This window comes from Cydia splendana, unplaced genomic scaffold (genome assembly GCF_910591565.1).
Source record: "Cydia splendana unplaced genomic scaffold, ilCydSple1.2 scaffold_45_ctg1, whole genome shotgun sequence".
Lineage (NCBI taxonomy): Eukaryota > Metazoa > Arthropoda > Insecta > Lepidoptera > Tortricidae > Cydia > Cydia splendana.
This window is the reverse complement of record NW_026946888.1, coordinates 583,922-589,359: the sequence shown is the minus strand read 5'-3', so window position 1 is coordinate 589,359 and position 5,438 is coordinate 583,922. Positions and strand designations below refer to the sequence as shown.

Genomic DNA, 5,438 nt, shown 5'->3' with positions numbered 1-5,438 from the left:
ATTGCACAGGTGGATGACACTTATCGGGTTCCTAGTATATTAGAGGAAGAAGATACCCATGAGGTAGGTGATTCATGCTAATTATGCTTATTGATTGTAGAGCAGAGAACAATTTTACCTTTTGTACTAACTACCTAGCTAGAATAACATTGTTTCAACTTCGTGTGCCAGAATTCCATCGTAAATTGATTTATCACACGATTCGTAGTCTATTGTAAGGCTAGTTTAATGAAACAACGACATCTTGGAAGTGTTCTTTATTCGTATAGCGCTATCTCTTTTTAACCTAAGTGTTTTTACATATGTCTATCCTTATTTCTCTAGTGTTGTTATTACCTATCGAATGAGAGTATTATGGTTCGACTTAAACATCGACTTTGCCCTTACATGCCCTTTGAAATTTAAATTGAAAAGAATATTTGTATTGTTTTAATTTTAAATTTCACATTTATCTTACCCTTACATGCCATTATTTCAAAACTATAACTTTAAATTTAGAAAAACATTTTATTATTCTTCTTCTTTGCCTGGCCCTTTCCCATTTTATTTGGGGTCGGCCCTCCGTATCATGCGTCTCCAGGTAGCTCGGTCCTGGGTCGTCTGTTTGGTGACTTGGGCTTCTTTGAGGTTCTTATTTACTACGGACATCCATGTGATTCGGGGTCTTCCTCGTCCTCGGGGTTTAGTTTCGATATCTAGCACTTTTCTGGTCATGTGATCGGATGGTCGCCTCATAACGTGTCCGTACCACCTCAGACGGCTCTCCTGTAGTGTATCTGGGATAGGTCTCACTTTGAAGGTGCCTCTTATGTGTGTGTTTCTGACATGATCCAGCCTAGTTACACCACCTGCCCACCTAAGCATCTTCATCTCTGCGCAGTGTAATTGATTTTCGTGCTGCTTTTTGAGTGGCCAGCATTCGGCTCCGTATGTCATGGCCGGTCGGACGGCTGCTCTGTATACTCGTCCCTTTATGCGCACGGGCATTCGGTTGTCGCATAGCACGCCAGATAGTTCTCTCCATTTCAACCACCCGGTATTGATGCGATGGGTGACATCAGTGTCTATTGACCCATCTTTGCTGATGACTGACCCTAGGTACTTGAAATGGTCCACTTCTTTTAGCTGGGTGTTCTGCAGACAGATGGTGTATTTGCTGTTGACGCCACTAAAGTTGCAATGCATATACTCGGTCTTCTCTCTGCTTATTCGCAGACCTGATGTTTCCAGAGCTTCCCTCCACTTTTCTAGAATCTGCTGTAAGTTGTTCACATCTTCACTGATGATGACGTCGTCCGCATATAGGATGTCCCATGGCGGCGCTCGTTGCAGATTTGAGGTGAGATGGTTCATTACAATATTAAATAGCAGCGGGCTGAGTGCGGAACCTTGGTGCACGCCAACCTTTACATCAAATTCATCGCTTGTTCCAGCCGGACTTCGCACTTTGGTTGATACTTGGTGGTACATATCTTTGACAATCATTATGTAATGCTCGGGGACACTCTGGGCCCTCAGAGCGTGCCAAATTAGTTCTCTCGGTACCCGGTCGAAAGCTTTTTCTAGGTCGATGAATATCATGTGCAAGTCTGTTTTGTTGTCTCTGTACTTTTCTATCAGTGTTCTGACCGAATGTATAGCATCGGTTGTGGATCTACCGGCGACGAATCCGCATTGGTTTTCAGTGACGCTAGTTATTTCAAGTAACCTTTTGTTGATGACTCTTTCCCAAATTTTGAAGGAATGTGAGATTAGCTTTATAGCTCTGTAGTTGCCGCAGAGTCTTATATCACCTTTATTTTTATAGAAAGGGATGAGAAAGCTCTTCCGCCATTCATCGGGTATCCCATCAGCCAGGAACTTGTTGAAAAGTTTCGTCAGGAACAGTACCCCGGTATCTCCTATTCGCTTCCAGAATTCAGCAGGGATATCGTCAGGGCCAGGGGCTTTGTTATTTGCCATTCGTTTGATTGCCAGAGTTATCTCTTCAGGCCTTATACATGGGATAGGGCCTTCTGTAGCAGGGATATCTAGTAGTGCCTCACTAGGGAATACCTCATTTAGCAGTTCTGTGTAGTATTCTTTCCAGCGGTTTCTGATGTCTTCGTTTGATGTTAGTAGCTTTCCTTGTTCATTTTTTATAAATTTGTTTGTGATAGTATCCCTACTACTTTGGTGTTTGCGTTTTGCCAACTTAAAGATTTCTTTATCGTTTGAGGCAGTTTCAAGTTTGGCATAGAAATCATCTCTGGCGGTTGCCTTGGCCTGTGCGACGGCTCGTTTTGCGATTTTCTTAGCAATTTTATAAGCCTGGTGGTCAACATGGTCTTTCGTCTGTTGCCAAAGTTTGAAGAGTGTTTTCTTAGTTTCCAATTTTTCTCTCACTTCTTCATTCCACCAGCTAGTATCCTTGTTATTATTGATGGCACTTTTAGATACTCCTAAATATTGTTGTGCTTTTTCATTGCAGTATAGTTGAAAATCTCTCCACATTGCATCGGCTGTCTCATCCTGCTGCTCCTGAAGGTGTTGTGCGATGTCTTCACATAGTCTGAGACCTTCCTCGCCCTCCAATTTATGCCACCGTATTCTTATGATTTTCTCCTTCTTGACTTTGTATGTTTTTGGTATTTTGAACTCTGCCACTAGTATTCTATGCTGTGAGGTGAGAGGTTCCCCGGGTATGACTTTGCAGTCCTTGCATGTCTTTAGTTGTTTTCTATCAGTTAGAATGTAATCTATCTGAGTGCATGCCCCGCCGCTTTTATAGGTTACTAGATGTTCTGCAGGTTTTGTGAAGAAAGTATTAATAATTGCAAGATCGTGTGCCAGTGCCATTTGAAGGATGCTTTCTCCCTCCGGGTTGATTTTACCGTATCCGAAGTTGCCATGTATTCTCTGGTAAGTGGTAGTTTCCTCACCAACATGACCGTTCAAGTCGCCGCCGATGAACTTCGGCTCACAGTTTGGTATAGACTGCAGCAGATCACTAATTTCTTCCCAAAAAGATTCCTTTTCCGAACTTCGGGTTCCGGACTGGGGGGCGTATGCGCATATTATGTTCATGCACGGTTGATCGTCCAGGGCAAGCTTGATTGAGATTAATCTTTCGCTTACTCTGTTTACTTCAACTACGCGATCTTGAAAGTGTTTGTCTACTACAATGCCGACTCCATTCTGCGTCCTTGTTCCATGATAAATCAGCTTGTAGTTATACCCGATATTACGCGATTTGGACCCCTTCCACTTCGTCTCCTGGATGCAACAAATGTTGATGCGTCTTCGATGTAATACTTCGCTGAGTTCTGAGCTGCGTCCTGTCATCGAGCCCACGTTCCAGCTCGCTATGCGCATCGTGGGTGATATTCCGGGTGCTCTGATGACATTTGCGTCGCTTTGGGGGTACGCCCTAGCATTTGTTGCTTTTCCATCACTGTTATCGTCGCTTGAGGGGGACGCCCTAGCATTATTTGCCCTTTTCTTATCTGTACTTTTCATGATTTGGAGTTATGATGATTGGCTTTGTTTTTACGGCCGGTTGCCACCTGACGCCAAGGCTATCACCCGCTACGGAGTGTGAGCGCCGCCGTTGGCCCCGAAGGGTTCTTCCGCCGCCATCTCTTCTGTGAGCCCCAGCCCAGACTCATAGCACTGCCGCGACCTCTGCTCCGAAGATGTCGAAGAAGCCCGCAGCAGGGGTTTTATATCGCAGTGTCCTTCTGCGGCCTTTTGGTCCGCGGGAGCTATTTTATTTCGCTCCTACCCTCCTGGTTCTACTTACGCAGAACTAGGCGAGCACTCCCCTATCCGCCACCCGGGGACGCGTCCTCTAGGGTGAAAGGCTCCCCCGAGGAGGAGGAGGAAAAAAATTTTATTATTACATAAGTTAATTTACTTCCATTTAATTTGGGCGGGCCTGAAGCTGAAACTACTTATACATTACCAACATTATACAACTAAAATTACTGAAACTTTAATATTGTCAAACTTGAAATTACAACTGTTATAAACTTATAAATGAGAATCATGTTATTTTACTTTATTGTTACACTTCTTTGTTGAAATCATCATTACTATATATTAAATTTGTTTGAGAGATGACCTTAATTTGTCAAAACTTATTACCTTTAACTATTATAAGCAATATATATATACAGCACATCTTTTTTTGTAACTTTTCTTCTTTTTAAATGTTTTTTGTTTTTAAATCTAATGTTTTTTTTTTTGAAGCGACCTATATACAGCAATTTACCAAACGAATTAATGTCTTATGTTAGACTCGTTATATACACTAATATCTAAATAAATTACACTACATATCATATCATACAAATACATCTCAGTCACTATTTACAAATTTGCTTATTTTATTCGGCACTAGGTTAAGTTTATTAGGTTAAGCTCATTAAGTTAAGTAATTATTTACAAAGCATGTAATATAACATTATACACAAATTTGTTTGTTTTTTTTGTTTATTCCTCTCTGTACGCACAATACTATAACCGTTACCCTACTATACACGCCTATATACACTTAAAGCTAGATATGTACATATTTATAGCAAATTCTTTTTATTTACACATTCTGGCGCTTCGCAAACTGACTTTCCATTCCTTTACTTTTTTTTTTCCACACTTTAAACTGAGTTACGGTAAAAAGAAATTATTATGTAATTACTTTACTGTTTACTTTTAAATTAACTATGCAAAATATTACTGAAATTACTATATATTGGAAAACAAAATTGATATCTAAGACTCTTAGGTAGGTACATAGATTGTATACTATCATGGAATATAAAAGAAATACATATATTTATATTGTCAATTCCGGTTAAATATCATACTTGTATGGTTTCTCAGTGATGCGTCCTCTGTTGGTTACATACTGTCTTCGTCCTCCTGTATGACTGGTTCCATCACACTCCAGGGTATGGGTCACGTCCGTGGTCTGATGATCCTCCGGTATCTGGTCATTATGGGAGTTTACATCATCGCTGTCATCATCCTTGTACTGGTCACTATTAATATGGTCATCGTTTTGTGTATCTGAAAAAGCTGAAAAAGAATCTAAAGAGGGAGGTGGTGTTAAGGGTTTCAAAAACTGTACATGGACTATCTTCTTCTTTGTGGGTTGTCTGACATTCTGTATCTCATAGCATACTGATCCTACTTTCTTTACTATTTTGTATGGTCCCTTGTATTTTGGAGTCAACTTATGATCTTGTGGTTGGGGCCATGCATATAATACATATTCACCTTCCTTGAAGTTATGTTCTAATTTTCTGAGGTCAAATCTGATTTTATTTCTACAATGTTGCTCTTCTATTTTTTTGTTTGCTATGGTTCTTGCTTCGGATAATAAATCTAACTGATGTGTCCGGTCCATATTTTCTTGAATAGTTCCTATGTGAATTTCATTGGGTGGTATTCTAGGA

General features: G+C 40.6%; 1 long non-coding RNA gene across 1 annotated transcript; it reads right to left on the bottom strand.

The window, feature by feature from the left end:
* Nucleotides 1–242: 242 nt before the first annotated feature.
* LOC134805611 (uncharacterized) lies at nt 243–4,078 on the bottom strand. Its single transcript, XR_010146335.1, has 2 exons — nt 3,882–4,078; nt 243–521 (listed from the first exon to the last, which is right to left on the bottom strand). It is a non-coding gene; the product is annotated as an uncharacterized LOC134805611 (long non-coding RNA).
* Nucleotides 4,079–5,438: the final 1,360 nt, after the last annotated feature.